This window comes from Ornithodoros turicata, chromosome 2 (genome assembly GCF_037126465.1).
Source record: "Ornithodoros turicata isolate Travis chromosome 2, ASM3712646v1, whole genome shotgun sequence".
Classification (NCBI taxonomy): Eukaryota; Metazoa; Arthropoda; class Arachnida; order Ixodida; family Argasidae; genus Ornithodoros; species Ornithodoros turicata.
The window spans coordinates 19,812,298-19,832,749 of record NC_088202.1 but is presented as its reverse complement, the minus strand read 5'-3'; the positions used below and the strand labels follow the sequence as shown (position 1 = coordinate 19,832,749).

At 46.2% G+C, this 20,452-nt stretch overlaps 2 long non-coding RNA genes across 2 annotated transcripts; one reads left to right on the top strand and one right to left on the bottom strand.

Moving 5' to 3' along the window:
• Positions 1-504: 504 nt before the first annotated feature.
• LOC135383192 (uncharacterized) lies at positions 505-6,814 on the top strand. Its single transcript, XR_010419726.1, has 3 exons — positions 505-654; positions 1,966-2,146; positions 6,702-6,814. It is a non-coding gene; the product is annotated as an uncharacterized LOC135383192 (long non-coding RNA).
• Positions 6,815-7,870: 1,056 nt separating this feature from the next.
• LOC135383191 (uncharacterized) lies at positions 7,871-9,154 on the bottom strand. Its single transcript, XR_010419725.1, has 3 exons — positions 9,104-9,154; positions 8,590-8,675; positions 7,871-8,048 (listed from the first exon to the last, which is right to left on the bottom strand). It is a non-coding gene; the product is annotated as an uncharacterized LOC135383191 (long non-coding RNA).
• Positions 9,155-20,452: the final 11,298 nt, after the last annotated feature.

The following is a 20,452-nucleotide window of genomic DNA, read 5'->3' as shown; positions in this document are numbered from 1 at the left end:
GCTAATGTCGGGTATGCTCAGTCGCAGGATTCAAACTTTGCTATCTCTGATTCATTTTGCTCCCATTATGGAAGCAAGAATGCTGCAAGGTCACGAGCTTGAGTAAACAACACGTGTAAATTTACGGAGCGTTTCAAGTTCGCTCTTTTGTGCAGGTTTGATAACTGTCCCATTTTCGCTTATCTGATGGTGCCGTTGTGAGTCTTCTATTATGTTGAGCTAATTCCGAGCAATTCTTATCATCACCTCAATTGTCGGCATGTGTCACATCGCTGTTTGTCCCGGGCTTTCTGGATCTGATAAGCGATCAGCAAGCGCTCGACTGGAGTAAACAACACGTGTAAATTTACGGAACGTTTCAAGTTCGCTCTTTTGTGCAGGGTTGATAACTGTCCCACTTTCGCTTATCTGATGGCGCCGTTGGGAGTCTGCTATTATGTTGAGCTATCATATCATATCATCAGGATAGACGTCGTGCACTTAGGTATATATATGCTGTAGAGCTGAAGGGAACCGATTACATCTTCGGCGACTTCCTTCGCTGTCGTTATGAAGCACTTGATTTTCATCGGCGTGATCGTTGTTTGTGTAGCTTGGTCAGGTGCACGTGTTCCCATACACCAGGTGCACGTGTTCCCGTCCCCACTTCCTTTGGTAATGTACTGTCTTTTTTACTGTTTCTACGCCCATATTAAGCGTTCTGTTTTCAGCCATAATACAATACGCCAATGATTCGCGAAGATCACGAATTGTACAAAGCGCTTGCCATGTTCACGTAAACCATGCATTCTCACGCATGGTTCACGAGGGTTCACATGGTATAAGTTACGAAAGTTCAGTATGACTCCATAGGAAACGTCACAAGCTAGTCAACACGTTTTAGAGTTTAACAGGTGTACTGCATGCATAGGCTAGACATAGGGTAGGGTACCGCATCACTCCGGTGAAACACCCCATATCATCGTCATCATTTACTGTTATCGCTGTTGTTCGTTGCATAGGCTCGTAGCTTGTGTCTCCTCTCGGTACATTTACTTTTTACATTTTAACTCGCAACTGTCCAAGATCGGCTCCAGGAAGGACTCCAGTTGCGGACGCTGTAATCATCCGGAGACTATCGCGCATATCCTGACAGAATGCCGTGCATACCATACTATGCGGGAAACTCACCTTCCCCACGCCAGGCCTGGCATACTGACGGACGTCCTCTTCCCCGAAGGTTCTTGTGCGGAATGACTTTCAAAAACTCGCGGCCTCGTGCGCTTTCTTCAAGAAACGGGCCTAGCGGAAAGACCACTCTAGTGCACCTCTCACCTACAGGGTGCCTCCGTCCCATCAGTATCGGTCATCCTGCGTATGCATCACTTTGAAGTCCTCAACTCCCCTCTCCCACTTTCCTTTTTTTTTTTGGCTATAGTCGTGACGATGCCCACTTGAGTGCGACCAACAACGGCAAGCTACCTTGACACCCCCCTCCCCCCCACCAGCACCACCACCACCACATTTCCAGAGTTGAGCTGAGGACTTTACGCAAGCATTCAATATGCATATTCACTAATCGAGTTCAAAATTAAGGTTTAAGGCTTTAAATTTAATCAATACTTAATTGAGTTAGTTTCGGCAGCTTTTCGGTTGATTCTCAGTTCGTTTGCATGGAAGAACGCCGTGAAGAGATTAGCAGCAGTTTTTTAACAGCAGTGTAGATGTCCTCACGCTGCTCCAAAATGTGCCACTTGAGTGGGTTGCGGCTACCCTGCGAAGTTGGCTGACAGGGGATGTCCTTGAGCGGGCACAACAAGAATTCTGAAATAGGTCGGAAAAACTACTCTTCAGGCAATGGAATCGCATTTCATTACCAAAAGCAAGGCAGGGATAGCAAAATTAATAACACTCTGCAGATACTAAGCAAGCAAGTAAAGTTAGCCGCAAATTGTAATGAGGGACATGACGTCGATATCCTTGCAGAACCTGGAGGTCGGCGATGTCTGTGTGAGTAGCTCCCAGTGCCTGTCCGACTGCTGTCTCCTTGGCGACCCCGTAGGTGACGCAGGACAGGCCTGCTTCCTGAAGGGCAAACCTGGTGACAGATGCAACGACGAAGAAATCAAGGGTGGTGTGCAAACAGACTTCTGCCCTTGCGAAACGGGTGAGCATTTTCCAATGGTTGTCGGAATGGGTCAGTCACGCGTGTTCAAGTTGATTTCGTGGAAACACCTTTTCGTTGTCCTTGATATTCCGACACTTGTGTGCGGGCAAGCGTTAAAGCCGGTGTCACACTGGACCGACAACCGACAGAATCTGTCGGCTGACATCCAGAGATATCGTGCCTGCGAACCAGTCGCACTGCGCATAGAAAAGATGGCTGACACAGACATCTGTCTGTCGGCCGCCGGCGACTGCCGCTGTCGGCGGGTCCTCCTGACAAAAAAGCCTGGCACACTGAATGACAGCGACAAGCTGCGTTGTCCCTTCTTTCAACACCGCGTACTGCAATAGGGCTTTTTGCAAAAGTACGGACAATTCTCGTTGTTTATGGCCCCTCATCAGCAAGTGATATTTTAACGAAATAAACCTACTTTAGTTATGATTAATGTTCAATTAGATCAGTCGTCCTGAAGATAGTCATTGTCGCGAGCCTCGGGGCAAACACAGACACAAGTGTATCTCATTATCTGTCACTGTGTCTCCCCTGCTTGAGTTGGCCTTAGACGGCCTTGCAATGCGCTTTCCGTGGCGTATTGGGCGCTTCGTGATTGCATCAGGAGAAGTGGTATTGTGCCGGCTGTCATATGTGCTGTGTGCCTTCATGGACCCCCGCTTTGTTTTGCGATTCGGCAACGGTGCTCCGAGTAGTGACTTGATAACTTTTCAATGTACGCTTCGCAACTCCTCCCGACGAGGGACCCCAAGGTTGAAATCCTGGACAGTCGGACTCTGAAACCGCAAGTTCCATTTGCTTTACCCGCAAGCGTATTCTGACCGCAAGTTGCATTTCTATTTCGCCTTACTATTCTAACTCAACTGTTTCTCGAAGCTGAGTTTGTTGCAATATTTCTTGTTCCCGCATAACTGGTAGACTGTTTTTACAAATTATGCTACGGAAACGAGTGTGCGACTAGATTACTCAATGATCGGGCTCCTGGCAGGTCCCGTACCTACGACCAGCGGCATGGCCGAGCGGGTTAAGGCGTCCCGCTCCTTAGTGGTAGCCAAGGTCCTGAAGACTGGGAGGTGGTGGGTTCGAATCCTACCACCGTTCTGTCCTACCTCTGTTCTGTCTAGGTTTTCTGAAGACTCTCCAGACGAATGTCGGCACTGTTCCCCGTGAAGTCGGCTACAGACGCATACTAACCTCCTGTCCCCCACGCGTTCCTGCTGTCCTCTTCATCCTCCATCTGTCCACATCTGTGCACCGCTCATAGCCACAGTTGCTTAGCGGCGCTAACACGGTACTTAAAAAAAAGTCCCGTACTTAAGCTGTGCACGAAAGCTTGGAAAATCTTTGCTCGGTGTTAAATAAATTCAAATGCTTCTACGGCTTAATGTCGTTTCTGAATCATCCACGGCACATTAAATGAACTTTCCTACAAAAAAAAACTTCCCCTGTAGTACGTAACGCTTGTCGGCGATATATTTTGAGCAACGATCACATCGCTGACGGCATGTCGTCAGCCACTGTCTGCCAGCCGATTGTGTTATCCAAATCTGTCATACTGAAGCGACCTTTTATGGACTTGCATCTGTTGCCATCGGTCGCGCAGTGTGACAGCTATGTTGAGCAACACAAAGTATTGTGACAATGTCTGTTTTCTGTTGTCGTCGGCGCCGTATCAGTGTCGCTGTCGTATCGGGCCAGTGTGACAGCGGCAAAGAAATACGGCATACGATGCTTTTCACGACGGAAAAGTGTCGAGGTCCGTGGTCGTGACGTCAGCAGGACGGTTAACCGCCGAGCGCACCCGCAAACAGCGATTTCTCGACCGTTCCTTCCTCGGCGTCGGTGATGCTTGGCCTTCGAAGCCCAAGCGGCGTTCTTTCTCACGAGCAAGGACATTGGTGAGGGATGGCTATGGCTTCGCGTATAGAATATAAAACACAATACTGCATTTATAGAATGGGGTAGGAGAAGCCCGCGAACACGAAAAAAAACTTTAAAAAAGAGTGCGAAAACATGCAGTCTTTCCATTTTGTGGTACCATACCTGGCTTTCAAGGATAGAGGGAAGTAATTGCCGTCGCGAGAATTTACGTGTTTTGTAGCTGGGACGACTTTTGTTTGTTCCTTCTACAAGAGGAATCCTCCTGTGTCCTCAATTCTGTTATCCACTTCGTCCGTACGCCAATTCGTCTGCAACTTTCAATAGTGAGTGTTAGTATATCGTACGCTATCACCTTTGCGTACGCGAGGGATAGCGTTGATGGTTCTGCGCGTTATATACAGAGGGTTTTGTGCATTACGCAGAACCACCACGCTATCCCTCTGGTATAACCTCGTTAAATGGGGCTTCCAAATCTCATTCCACGGGGTATCCCTCTTTTCTTGGGCGGGAAAATGGGTCACCACGCCCCTGTCACACAACACGACTGGCCGCTTTGCATAAAAAACGATAACTTACTTGTCACTTTACAAATGTCAGTCTGCGGAGACAATTCCCAGGTCTCGGGCCCAAACAAAGTTCTTTACGAGAACACGTAGCACCGAAAATGGCATACCTGGTCTCGCCGCACGGGGTCGAGAACAACCCGGAGTACACACACATAGTTGCGTCCAAGTGTCCGGTTTCTTTACTCGGACTGTCCCTCCAACACGTCTTACAAAACATCTGGACGCAGTAAATTCTGATCTCCCTGAGCTGTTATGGCCAGCTGAACCAGTGCCGTTTCTAACTCCTCTTCTCTAAATTAACTCGTAACAAAAATGTTTAAACAGAAACTCGCACAACAACTTGTTGCCCTGTGACAATGCTGAGGATCAGAAAGAACGCGAGACAATTGTGTGCCTATCGACGACGAACAGACATAGTCGAAACAAATGTTCTGATACAGCATAGAGATCAAAGAAAGTACTAGAGCGAAAACAACGTGGGAAACAGAGGTGTTTTCTCTGGCTCACGCGTTTACCCAACGTTTTAAGCTGTCCGACCCAGTCCGTTTCAGTTTCATGAAGGTCATATATACCGCATGCTTGTAGGCAGTCTTCCTTCGGTAATTGACCTCGATAAGCCGTGAGGAAGAAACGTATTGCCATTGAGTATAAGAAGACGTAGTGGACCTGCTGAAAGAGCTCGCCGGTCACGGACGCACAGAGGTGGGCAACGTCACGATTACCGCTCTGGGGGAATGTGCGTCACGGGCCGTGTCCTAAGGGAACTGTTCCGACATATGTCTGACAACGTCTGAGCGAAACCCTGAAAAAACCCAACACAGCACAGCCGGCAGCGGGATTCGAACCAGGGCACCTCGCAGTCTCGACGTGACATGGCCAAAACGCTAGCCACTCAGACAGGCGAGAAGACGTCAGTTCCAGTTGTGAAACGTCCGTTTACTAATCGCTGGCATTCATATGAACGTATCACGTGCAAATATGAAGAATAAACTTCGATGAATTTTTCCTTTTTCCTACGACGAGCATTTCGTACCTCCAACCGATATATCTCTTGCATCGCACTTTCTTTTACACGCTCTACAACAACATATCTGCGATTCTGTTGCCCTGCCTGTTACGGTTGCATTCACTTGCTCGGCGCTTCTTGTAGCCATCGGACCACCCAACCAGTTGGAGGCTAAGGATCCAGATGGCCACACATTTCTTTTGCAAGGCCTGGAATACAGACTGCATGGCCAGAGCGGCGTCGACACCTTTTTAGAATAATGTCTGTGCAGTCAACAATGGTTTCTGTGGAGCTATTTTTGCATCTAAATTTGTAGGAATGTAGGTTCTCAATGGAGGCAACCAGAAGCTGAAACGTTTAGGAGCATCCAGTTTTAATGACATGCTTTTGTGCGGAATCTGCACTTCATCAGGTGCATAAAAAAGACCACACAGTAGAATGTGAAGCGGGAAGGTGAAAATGCAAAATACAAACACAAAGAAAACCATCAAACACGCGAGGGCAAGCAGCTTACAGCGCATAACAACAGGAGAAAATACTTTTGAACTTTATTCTGAAACCCTATACAGGGTGTCCCACCGAAAAGCTGCTCTGTGCTCTTTCACTCTCTCACACTAGGGACGAAGGAAAGATGCGTCTCTAGAGATGCGCAATGAACAAAATAAAGAAAAAAATGGTGTCCCTTCACGAATTTTTTTGCGAACGATCTATCGAACGGATTTTTGTTCTGAAAACGGCTTTGGTATCAGGCGACCGAAGAGATCAGATGTTCTCATTGGAACAACTTCGTAGCTTTTATAATTCAAAAGTTACAAAATTGATTACCGCTAATTAATTAACAAGGGCGATGACAAAATATTTTTGGACAGACCACACAACTGCCAAACACGTACAGTTGGTTCCATTTGTGTCCAGCACTCCGTTTTCCTTTAGCCCTTGGTCCTTTTTCGGTGGGACACTCTGTATAGTTCTTAGCAGCGCTTGCCTCGTGATGTGCAGCCTCTGCTGCACAATGCCACGTGATCCAACTCTACAAATCTTTATTCATCTGATGAAATATGATGAAACGCTCACTGTGTTCTTTTAACAGGGACCTGCGGTGTTGACGGAGTCTGCCCCTTGTGAAGATGAAGATATTGCACCAGACAGCCGTCTCTAGCTGAATAAGCTCCATCAAATAAAGTGATGCTCTCGGTAAAATGACTTTCGTGTTTCGACTCTCTTTTCGCGGATCATATTGCTATTTCCGTCGTCATTCAATGTCAATCCCTCGGGATAATGCCTATGTAAGAATATGGCTGGAACCGGCACCCGGTGGCTCCTTTCTGGATACGCAGATTAGAACGGTACCTATTTGTTCAAGTTATTCCCATGATTAGTCGTTCGGATACTGAAACGGATTTCTATAGTCAACCGGACTGAAAAACAAGGATTCACAGGACAGTTTGGTTGTGGACTTGTGGTTTCGGCACCAGTTTGTGGAAGGCGAGACAGAGCAGCAGGTTGTCACGTTGTGATGTATTTTATTTTATTTTGTTTGATATTCGAAACATCCTTAGGTCTTCTTACGCATTTATTACGTTGTTTCCATAAGGCATTTTGAACGTGGTCCGTAACTGCCGTTCCCACGAAATGGCCAGCACCTGTTACAGTAATAAGCCACTTGACACCAGGCGAGGCCGGATTCCCCGAAGAGCTGTCACAATGAGAAGAACCGCAACACTATTTATGTATACGTATGCTTCAATAGGGAAAGTCACTTTTACTGAATGCCTGAATGAATGCGGAGGAGGCAGGGGCATATGTTTATTAAGAGAAAGAAAGAAAGGAAAAGTTAGCCAGGCAAACAGCCGGCTTGCTATTTCAAAAAAAGAAAAAAATAAATTCTAGAAAAATGAGCTGTAAGGAAGCCCCATCCTTTTGACGGGGCGCACAAGAAAATAATGGGAAAATGCAATGCACTAGAAGTCGCAACAACTTTGAAATATGCTATGGAAGTGTCTGTCTCGCACGTCACGAGAGGTAAAGAGAAGGTGGGAGAGGGACATCAGCTAAGCCAACGAGGATTGTCTCGAGGGAAATTGGGGGAGGGAGGTGCGCTAGAGCTTGGGTAACTTGCACGGTGTATCAGTATCAATCTAATACTGCATGCATGGAAATTATTAAGATGAACTGATGATATCCATGCGAGTACCACACCAGAATAACGGCATCACTTTACCTATAATGGCGTGGACACGGGTCACATCAAGAGCTTCCTTTGGTTCCTTATGTTTTTGCAAGTTGGTTCTTACACCAAAGAGCGACTTTGCACGCAACTCGTCGTCTGTGAACAGGTGACGCAAAAGAGACCGAGCAAACTTTCCTGCCCCTGGCAAGATCTCTCCAGTCGTTGGAGCACAGTTGAGTCTACAAGGACACCTGAGCCGATGTCAACCTGCAAATACATTGAGTCTAAATGAACATTCACATATATTTGTATTTCGTACAGGGCCATATTTAAAGTTTTCCAATTTTAATTTTTGTCTATTTAATTTAAGCAATTACATTCGGAACCTAAAAAGCCATGCAGGAAAAGGTGGTGACAACAGGACGCGTTAATGAGCACGACAGGGCAGAAATACCGACAGAATTCAACATGTTCACGTGGTGGCTACAACACTCCTAGAAGCATCAAATTGCAACTGGAAACATTGTCTCCGTGGTAAGAGATGATGCCATAAGTGCACAAGAAAATTTAATGATTGGACGTTTTCTTTCTGTTTTTTTTTTTTTCTCAAATTATAAAGGGTCAGGGCTTGAGAACACTGCACGGCCATCAGAAGGAAAGGAACTACCAGACAGTGAGAAACTACACTGTTTGAAGCAAAGGCATCACGAGCCAACAGTCACAAAGACATGTGATACATATCAGGAAAGAAACACTTGTGCTGCCAGGAATTCGTTAGCACTGAATGTTCGACTTCATTTATACACACCTTTGGACACTCCACGCTGTTTATGCTTTCCTGCTTGTTTGCAGTGTTGAGCATTTTTTCCAATCGTTTTATCATCTTGGCAGTTGCTGGACAGGTAAATATGACACGTGTCAAGTTGCTTCAGAGTACACTTCTTTCAAAGTTACGGTCACGAGACATTTAAAAACTGGTTAATCACTGCAACATCTACTTCTTAATTCAGCTAACACTGTGACGACAAAACGAATCAGCTGCCCCAACAGGGAGTGCAGATGGTGCCTAGGGAGACTAGTCACAGAAAAATCACATTTTATTGGCCCCGTTGTTACTATCATAGAGAACAACTCAACACAATGTACGCCATATAGTGCAGACGCTGACCCAATAATAAGCGATGAACATAACCTGAATTTCAGTAATGGCACACTGTAATGTGTAATGGCCGTATTTCTATGTCAAGATGAAGCGTCATGCATATTTAGGCAGCACTGCTTCCAGTAATCCAAGTACTCCTAAGGATATGAGTGCAGCTTACTCGATGCTTTCTCAGCTGCCTCCAGTTTTCTTTTCAGGCTCTCATTTTTCCGCCTTAGCACCTCGTTCTCCTCAGCCAGCGTTTGTACACTCGTTGATGGGACAGTGCCGTCATACTGAGAATATAAAAGCGAATCGGTACAGACACTGCACATACAGGATGCTTATGTTTTATTCGTTAGATTTTCTGTTAAAAAAAGTTGCAGTGCAAAATAGATGCTGTTTTTGCAGTTGAGTTCTATGGCCAGGGAGACATCCCCTCGAAGAAAGTATGCAACTACAAAATGACTAAATACCTAAAATTCATAATTTAACTCTTCAATTAGGGGATTTAGTGCAAAAGAGGGAGAATAGAATGAGAGACCATCCTAGTTGAAAGCCATTCCACGTTTTAAAAATCCTGAAACTTGCACGTGTGTGAAGATAACCAGCCACAAATTTTGATATGGAAATGAGCTGGAACAGCAGCATCCTGGACCGCAGAGGGTATAGCCCATATTTCACGTCAGGGGGCCACATGATTTGGAGCGATGGAGATAATTGGAGTAGAGGCCGACCTGGGGGGGGGGGGGGGGCAGATAAACCGCTTTCCCGCCTAGGTAAGCGTCCGTCCAGGCGATGAGGTTGATGCGCTTCTCATGCTAGCTTTTTCAGTTTTGTCTCATTTGCATATCACAATTCGGGGATGGATATCTTAATGCAGGTGTACTTCAGGATTTTTTAAATGTGGAACTGCTTTCAAGTAGGATGGTCTCTCGTTCTGATCTCTAGCTTTTGCCTGAAATACCCTAAGTAAAGAGTTAATTAATGAACTTTAGGTAATTAGTCATCTCGTACTTCCATACTTTCTCCGATGGGATGTCAAGCCTGGCTGTAGAACTCAAATGCAAAAACGGTACCTTTTTTATCTACGGGTCTGCTAGTTTTGTAATAAAAATTCTGCAACGAACAAAAAGAAACACTCTGCATATGAGCACCACTGTAGGTAACTTTACCACGTGACTAATTAGGTAACCAAGCACACTGTGTAGTCGCATGTTTCACCGCACAGAATAAGCAAATACATTCACGGTTTCTCTACAGTTCAACAAATTCCGTTTCAGAGAAGAGGCTAGAATTTAGCGTCTAACAGTATCAGAGCCACATTTTAAAGAAACAACAAACTAGTGAATGCGGGTTTCGATTTTTGTTTTGGCGCTGGACATACATGCGAGTGACATGTGCACAGTAGGAACATATCAGATGTTAAACTATCACCAATTTCAATGAGGGCAGTTGTGCAGTAATTATGTGAACTTTTACTTCAGGACAGTACTGCTCAAACTGAAGAAGACGGCTCAAATGTAGTACCACAGAGAAGCCACAGCTTCCATTGGGGCAAAGTTATGCCCCAATCCAGAATGCAAAGTAATCCAGAACAAAAAAAAAAAGAAGAAGAAAAGCCCCAGACGAAAACGCCTGGGTAGTTACTAATTTTATATCACAACCAGTGCTTGCGCGGACAGCATGCACGCGGGGAAATCCACGAGAAAATGAAGTGTAACATCCCCTCTCAGAGCAGTCTAACCGGACGCACTGACCCCACATGGACAGACTCTGTTACAGCAAAGCGGGAATACGCTAAGTGGAATACCCACACATGTTGGGGCAGTTACTTGCCATAGCTTCGGTAAATGCCTTACATGTTCAGTAGCATGTACGGCTGTCTCGACGCCCTCATCTGTACAATGACCGCCCGTCGTAGCCGCTGCCAACTTGTTTCTCTCCCTTTCAAGCGACTGCGCCTTGCCTGTCAAAAGTACGTACGTGCATGTATCAACCTGAAACGTGAGAATTTCGGAGGCTAGTTACTCGCCAATAACGAGGATTCGGCCTCCGGAGAACGTTAGCTCTCGCACATACGAAGGGTTCTCGGTTGCAGTTGTATGTCGAACGAGAGTGATTGCGTAGTTCGGAGAGTTTACTTGTGGTGAAGTGTCAGACAATGGCACCAAAGCGACGGTACAGCAGCTACCTCTGGCATGCACAGACGGATGTTCCTTGTCGTTCCAAGTACCGTTTCGAACGTAGAGGATCTCTCACCGAGTCGTCATGTTCGAAAGACGCTAGATTGCATGAACAGAGCTCTGGTGAAAACAGCAGTGACGAGGAAGAGCAAGGGTATAATTACGCCTCTACAAGTGTTCCTTGTGACGAAGACAGTCATGTTGAGGAGGAATTATTTTGCGAGGGCACCAGGCAGTACTCAGCCGTACGAAGTAGATGTGGATGAACGCATATTCGATGAGGCAAGAGACTCAGATTCCATTTAATTCAAGCTCGGACGGTTCTCACAGTGACCAATCTGAACACGACCACGCGTGCAACTACCATCTAGATGAGCTGGTAAGGAAGTATGATTTATTCTTGTACGTGACTATCATAAGGCGGGAAACGAAAAAAAAAGAAAAAAAAAATTTTGCCCTACTTGTGAATGGAAACGTGTTCTCACTGGCCATTTCTTCAGCGTAAATTTCGGGTAATTTCATTCGATCTCATATTCAAAACAAGCTTGTGAAGGTGGGGTAGTTGGTACGAATCCATGATGTGAGGCACGAATCCGTGTCGTCGTCCTTCTGTCCTCGTCTTTTTGCTGTCTACATACTATGGGTCATATTCAAACGCTAGGAACTTGGACGTACCCACTGTTGTTACTTTCAGATATATTCGCTTTCCGGATTTGGTTTATTTCGAAAGAAATCTCTTCACATCCACAGATTGTCTGCTATATGCGTTCATCTGACCTGGAACTTTTTCTTCTCACAATTTTTCTAGGATGATGCCCTTTTCCCTGGAGCAAGGCTGACTCGGGCCGAAAGCTTCCTGATGGTAATGGCACACAGTTTACGCCACGGATGCTCAAAGGAGACTACAGAAAGCTTGGTCCGGCTCATTGGTGAGCACTTGCCTGACGGTGTATCCTATCCATCCTCAAAGTACTCCTTCTTTAGGCAGTTCTGCGCTGTTGAGAGCCACTACGTGAAACACTACTACTGTGGTACGTGCTTTGAGTATCTAGGAGAACCCACAGAGGAAACTGAACTGTCATGCCGCAAGTGTGGGTCACAGCACACAGTTGAAGGCTTGCAGAAATCATCACACTTTTTTCTGGTCCTTGACCTCAAAACTCAGCTTCGTGATTTGCTGGAATCGCAAGACATTGAGAAAGAGAAGCCAGCTCTGTCGTACGACGTAACAGATATAACTCAGAGCCTGCAGTACCATAAGCTGCCATTGACTGCAGGTGACCTCACATTAACATTTAGTACTGACGGTGTCCCACTTTTTGAGAGTTCGAAAGTCAGTATGTGGCCAATCCTTGGAATGGTCAATGAATTGCCCTTCAAGCAGCGCGTTGAGAAGTTAGTCTTCACAGGGTTGTGGTTGGGTTCTTCAAAACCGCCGTTCAATTGCTTCTTGCTTCCATTTGTACGAACAATGAACGAGCTGTCCTCGGAGGGGCTGGCATGGCAAGACAAAGATGGGAATACGCATGTAATAAAGGTATACCAGGACCCCGTGCAGTGGACACTGTGGCCAGGTGCGGCGTAACACACATGACCCAGTTCAATTGGATGAATGGATGTACATGGTGCGAGGAACCGGGCAGCGTTGTTCCCAAAGGAAATGGTTTTTGCCGTGTCTACCCACCAACTACTCCAGCACCCAAGTTGCGAACGCCCCATTCCTTTCTCGAACAGGCAAAGCATGCAAACGTGACTCGCAGGCCAAGCTGTGGTGTGAAAGGGAGCAGTATACTTAGCCTGCTTGCATTTTTTTCATTCACCACGGGATTTGTCGTGGATTATATGCATGCGGTATGCTTGGGATTCGTCAGGGCCACCATGTTTGTATGGCTGAAATCGGACGGCTGCAGGCAATTTCAACTACGCCACCATCTTGGTGATGCCAACAACTGCCTCTTGAAACTCACACCAACGTGGGAACTTTCCAGACTTCCAAGATCACTGCTCGAGGTAAAAGATTGGAAGGAATCTGACTGGAGAAGCTGGTTGCTTTTTTACTCTCCAATTGTGCTTAAGGGTTACGTCCCACAACGACACTACAAACACTGGATGAAATTTGTAAACATTATGCATTACCTGTTGGGTCCTTCTGTCTGTGCCGAGGAGCTTGTGAAGATTCGAAATGAAATGTACGAATTTCTCACCCAATACCAGGACTTGTATGGGGTTGAGCAGATGACGTACAACTCCCACCTTCTGCAACACTTGGTGGACAGTGCGCTTAACTGAGTCCAGAAATTAACCAGAAATTAATATGCACTCCGCGCATTGGTCTAAAGGTTGGTCCTTACTGATGCGTACGCACAGGCATCTGTTCTGTTGGCCTGCATCCGTCAGTTACCATGGCAACAAGCTAACGGAGAGCTCCCACGCACGGACGTACAAGAGTTGGCATCGGCTGAACTTTTCTGCACGGCAGGGCGTTCGACGCGGCAAGGAGACCAATCAGAGCGGTGAACCTGACGCATGCGCAGTTTGTGCTGGGTAGGTAAACAGCAATGGCGGCCAACGGAGCAGCGTTTTGTGCATCTCGTGATGCCATAGGAGTTGCAGTGCAATGAATGCTTTGCGGCGAAATAGAGGTGACAAGACGGGGCTAGATTATAAAAATGCAGTGGCAACGTGAAAACGTGTGTTCTTGTCTCCAATTTCTGCTGCGAGAGTAGCGCCGCCGATGAATACTGGGCCATAAGAAATCCAGCGAAAGCATCGCTGAGCCTCACTGTTTCTGGATCTTCCATATCGAGGCACCATAGCACACAAATATCGATACGGGCAGCACAGCGTGGCGATGGCAATGATTTAATGGACAGAATGATAATGCGCGTGACATGAGTCGCGTGAGATGAGTCCTCATTGTCGTCGTCACAATACCCCCCCCCCCCCCCCCAAGTCGTGACATTCTGGGCACGATGGTCAATGGACACGATGGTCAATGATGGTCAAGTGAGCGAAATATGAAGTGACGCTGTGCTGCCCGCAGTAGTAGCCCGGTGCCTCCTCGGTAGCGGTGCTGCCTTGATGGATGGTGGCGACGTGGACGACAAGGCATAGGGCTAGGAATGACGTTCAGCACCGATGTGGACGATGGGGCGATCAGGCGATGGGGACGCTGTGCTGCTCGCTGGAACGTCGGTGGTCCGAGGGCGGGAGCTGAGCTGAACTGGGTGCTGCTGTCACGGGCGTCGGTTCTCAGCGGGGCTGGGGGCTCCTGGTCAGGTCGGGTCGGGTCATCTTTGGTCTCGTAGGTCTGTCGGCAGGTCGGGGCTGGGGTGTCGATGGCCATGACAGCAGCAGGTCGCTCGGGGCGAGCCAGCACCTCCACCAAATGATACGGGCAGCACAGCGTGGCGATGGCAATGATTTAATGGACAGAATGATAATGCGCGTGACATGAGTCGCGTGAGATGAGTCCTCATTGTCGTCGTCACAATATAACACCTTTAAAAAACGATGTTCAATCATAAAGCCTTCGTCTGTGCTGCTGTATGGGTATGCACTGAACCCACGTCGTGCGCTTCGTCGACCGCATGTGTCAAGCGACGGACGTAGGTCCGCGGCAGTGAGAACATGTCAACGTATTGTGCTGCGTTGAGCGCTGAGGATGCGTACCAACGAAACGCATGCCTGTGCGTCAAAACGCACCACTGAGGACCAACCTTCAGTTTGTTCCCCGTGCGTACTTTCCTCTTCACTATTTATGTGCATGTTGTTAATGTTTGCTGCACATGTATGTATTCATTGCAGATAGCCCATCTACACCGTAAACATGTTATCGCTCATGTTAAGATAAATTTCCTCTGTATATATCTCTTGATTATCAGCATACTCATAAATACTATTGACTTTATCTTGACCTGTCTCTGTTGAATTTCAATAAAAGCACAAGAAGAATCACTAAATATAATTTCCATTGAGTATTGGCCACAAAACCTCTGTTGAGTTCGTTTTGACTCAGGTCAACTGAGAAGAAAATGTTATTGAGTTTCTGTTGATTCAACAGCAGTTCAATGAGAATGAAACATAAATTCAAAACTCATTTTTTTAAGGGATGCAGTCACAGGGTTGCGGGATATACCCCAAGTACACCGTTAGTGTGCCGTGATACGGGGGCGGCAAATGCATAGGAGTATGTAGAGCGAGTATTTGTCGTTATTTTATTTTATGTTATTACGGTCAATAGTGAACCATATCAACAAAAAGATCTGGACGCCCAATGGCATGACGCCAGAGCCGCTGGTTATTTGAAAGCGCATGGGATGTCCAAAACAACTCCAAAAGTCCAACAATCGTTGAAGAGACACGTGCACGGAAAGCCGGTGACTGTCCAGTATCAGCTTAAAACGCCCCTAAGGTGCACACTGTGACAGTTTAGGTTAGATGTAGGCATTATGTGTTAGGGTATAAATGTAGATATTAAATATATTTACTCTGTGTTTCATTTCTTTCTCTTTCTCTCTTTTTATCTTTTTTTTGTCTGAACCTCGGTCACAGGGCTCTCACTCTCAGTAGCACACGCCCATATGTTAAGCTTTTTCGACGAGTGTTTTCTTCCGCTTGCTCGACTTTTTTGACTACGTGAACCTGCTTGCACTGGCCCATTTAAGAGCACACACTTGGCAGCATCATTGGAATCGCTCGACGTAACGTTCCACATGGGGAACGGTTTGAGACAAAAAAAGATGAATTTGGGAGAAATGTGGGACGGATGTGGCACAAATAGGTAACTGTCGTAAAGTCTTCTTCGAAAGTATGACTCATGACCATCTCTTCCAGCTTAGAAAACGTGAATATGCCCACGAGACCACCACACTAAATACAATGTCGGTACCCACACAAGTAATCTCCCTACAGTCATGTTTACATCAGCTTGCAGAGAGTAAACGTGCGTATCCATCGACTTATAGGCGACCTGCGCTTGGCTAGAAGCGCCAGTAGCTATTGTGCTACAGTGTCCGCCGCGCAAAGCGCGCGCATAGTCATGCAGCACAGTGTGGAGGCGAGTGTGTTGTGTTTGCGCTTACGTATGGGGGGCTGAAATCTGATGGGGGCTTGTATACTGATGCTTTTTTTTTTACTTGCATGTGTTAACACACTAAATAATAATTGGAAAATTTACACTTGAAGGGGGGGTCTGCAGAATGAATAGCTGCATGCTGCGCGTGCAGCCAGTTATAGGACTGCGGACAATTTTGAGCACCTGGAGTACTCAGTGAAAGCCTACACGCTACTACCTGAGATACCGAGACCGGCAATGCACGAAATGGCAATCCATCATGCTGTGTTCTAAATATTGGGCATTTGTCCCTCCTATTCCCTACACTAAAGGACTAAACAAAGATATTGCTTTACCACAGGGCTAAGCAAATTCATCAGCACAGAACACATGTGGAATACGTCGCCCTTGTAAGGCAGAAGTGCGATCAGAATTGGAGTATTACGTATATTTACGTGTATTTACGTATTTTTAACAACACCCGCACCACCCCGTATCGCCACCAGAAATGGGGCACAATACCGTCCCTTGCGATGAAACTCCCCATTGATCGTCTCTCAATAAAGTTGTTGTTGTTACGTATTTTTATTTATATACGTATCATTACTCGTGATATTTTGTACGCCAGGGCCATGTTATCTTCACTAGATTGAGGTGCCCCACTAAGAAGGGTGGCATGACTAACACGGCCTTCATTGACGGCGGATGATCATTGGCTCCATGTGTGCACATATCCCCGGAAATATTTGTCACTGGGAATCGCATCGCCTTTTTGCACATGTTTCATGAAGCCAGAGTTCACAATGATGTAGAAATATGCCCGGTCACCGAACGTTTTCGAAATGAATGGTAACATGTCTCCTGTCCTTCGATGCCTCTTGTCAGCCGCGTCCACGTCGTGATGTGCTTGGCGGTATGCATCAGGAAAGACCGCGGAAGTATAAAAAGGGCTGTTTCCAAAATCGCTCGTCTTGTTACAGACGAAATGCACGACGCACTGCATACGACAATTTTCTTCGTTGGTACCCACTTTTCACTTGGCTGCAACACGCGAAATAAAATGTGCCGCACCTTGTAAATTTCTAGGCGTAGATGAACTTATTCAATTCAATGAACTATTATGACCCAACCCTCTCTCCTACCCTTCCCATCTGGGTTTCCGAGAAACGAATAAATGGTTACACGAGGCGTGGATATAATCAGTATCCATTGTTTGTTGTTCGTAAATGCAGCAATAGTTGCTTCTCGACGACCATCGATTACGATTTTCGTTTTCCATGCACAACACATGAAGAACGCGACAAACAGACAATGCAGTAGATGCGACAGCTAACAAGTCAGCGAAGCAGAAGATAGGTATCGCCACCGCGACAGCGGATATATGCACTCTCCCGCCGCAGCGAGGCGCTCGCGTCGCTTCGCAGCTGTAACGCAGCCCGCCTATTCATAACTACTTCCAAAAGAAACACACAGCGACAATGTCCTTCGTTATCCAATTTAAAGACCTCTGCACATCAACATATTCACAACATCCAGTTCCGTCTAGTCCAGCTCCAGACGACTTTTCTTTTACAACGGTGCAATATCTGCCGCGACGAACTCCCTCGCTCAACTTCCCGTAAAACCTCTCAGAGGCGAACAAAAGGTTCTGAAAGCAGCTTTCACTATCGAGTCGCTGAAATGGGCTCTTTTAAGAAGCTACAACTTTGCTTCATTTCGTCTCTTTCAGTTTAGGCAGCGAGTTCTCAAGTGTCCACGACGAGCGCGAACTCAATTTCACTTCATGGCTGAAAAGCCCCGCCGTAAGAGGCAATCCTGTACAACTATATCTCTGCTTCAAGCCACATTAGCTGTTCTTTCATTGCCGGGTTTCATCCTTGGGTCGTCGAGTGCGCCCTGCAGACGACACTCCTCAATATTATATGTTTTCGTGCCTCCCCATAGAGAGATATGTGAGTGCTTGACGGGTGCCTTTCATTTCCCAGCTCTTCAACAAACGAAGAGCGTTCTTCCCGTCCTGATATCCATTTCCTCTCGCCGTAGGCGACATTTTCTTCAGCTGGACCAAATTCCCATAGCTCGGTATCTGCTATTAACGGCGGCCGACGCGATACTGCTTTCGAGTGTCATCCTGTCTCTAGACTTTGCAGTAGTTTGGTGTTAGATCGTGTGGAACAAAAGTTTTCCTTCTTGCAATACATGTTCCGCTTTGTGTGAGTAAAAAAAAAACGTACGATATGATCATAAACATTGACGGCTTGAGGATGACGAAAGGATGAATTGGGGATATCGATTTTCAAAAAACCGTTTGATGGTGCTCTACGTAGAGAGTGGCTAAGTTATGGTGCCATAAGAGGAGACAAGAAAAACAAGCAAGATACAGGAAGTAAAGATGGGAATTTGGCAATCTTACTTTTATGTCAGTACTCCGTTTTTACTATGCGCGGTTCCTTTTTGTAAAAAGAACACGCTGGCACTGTGCGCAAAGCTAGTATTACTCGAACGAGATGGTGGTGCAGCCTGCCGTCGTTGACCTCAGAACTCTGGGCGTCGGCACGACTGTATAGGTGAACCACTCTCTTGGCAAATAAACCATCTTGAATTTCGAAACCCACTTCATTTCACTCACTTCCTGTTGCCTGCCAGGTTTTGAAACTTCAGTGTTTAGAGTTTGTAAGTCCTTGGTGTCCAGTGCAAAACATATCGATGGGCGTTATACGTGGCGACTGCGAATAAAACCAAGCGTCTTGTTTGACGACAACAGGCCTCGCCAGTTTTTATAGAAAATTGGTCGCATATTAAAAACAGAATAGAAAGCATTTAGATGATTTTTTTCCCATTGACATATAGGAACAGAGCCCCGAGAAGACACACGCAGAAAACGTACATAGGAAACGTCAGAGCTAGTACTGAAAGGTTATGCATGGTACCCCGCAATCAGGGATTCCTCGAGAAAATCTCGAAATCCCAGGACTGCCCTGTCTTAGCCTTCACTGTTTGTGTTCTACTATGAACTATGTTCCCTTTTCCCTACGGTATGTGCAATGCACCTACTAACGAAAAGAGCCGCACTTCAGCGCATTGCACAGTAGTAGATCTTAACCTGACTGCAGTTTTTCTTCCTGCTTTTAAACGAAGCATTTCATAAACTGTGTGACGAAGAATGGATGCCAGACTTATCAACAAACTTCATTCACCCGTGTGCCGCCAACTTTGCCCAAGTATCCTCAAAACCTATATCTGTATTAGAGAACTTGTCACCAGCCGAGTGACTCAACTTTGCAGACCAAATATGAGATCGGCGTGTCATATCACTTTCCATATTGAATGCCACAAGTATAAAAATATTCATAATCTTAAAATAAAGTTATTTTATAGAAATATTGCTTCATATCGTCCTTTGCGCACTGCAGTATACTGCACCACAGCTTACGTGGCGAATTCCCCCTACCATCATTACAAGTTTGTTTGTTTATTGTATCGTATGCCAGCGATATGTTCAATGTGCTAGAACATGCGCAGATTCCTTGAGGGAACGCATTTAGCCTGAGTTTTGCGCAGGCAACACATATTATATCTGCAACACCACGAAACCTGGTCGATTATTCCTACCTAGTTACATCTCACTGAATGTGTTTATTTTGCAACGTACTCGGCGAGGCTTGGATATCATTACAAAATAATTACAACATAGCAAATTGAAATTTATTTGATAACGTTTCCCCAAACACGCGGCTGGACGACAACAAAGGGGAAGCCCAGCTTGTGTAGTGTCCACTTGATGTGATCAAACTCAGACTTCCCACAATTCACAGATACCATCCACCATGCAGCTGGTCTGCGTCTATATCATTTTACCTGAAACGCACTCCCATGGAAAAGGCAAGGGTAGGCCTAACCTAACGCTCACCGTCTTTGCCGCAGTCTGCTGTTTATTTGTCCTGAAATTCCAGAGTGAATCTTATCTGCCCCTTAGTTGCTGTGTCTTCCATATGTGGCGCTTCAGTAGCCCACAGACGAAAAGAAACAAATAGCGGAGCTTACTTTGAACTTCGGGATGTGTACGCAGGGGAACTCGGTCTACACGTAACGGCACAAGGTGGAAAGTGTTGCGGTATCCTAGGGTCTCCCCGGTTAAAGCTAACCGTTATTCCAATGTTGGCTCAACCGTTTTTCAAACATCGCCTGAACTTCAGGACATAGGTACACACATAACGAAGATTGGCTTCAGGCAGGGCCATGCCTTTCCAGTTTGCACTCTCCGCATTCATTTCACAATAATTTGCGG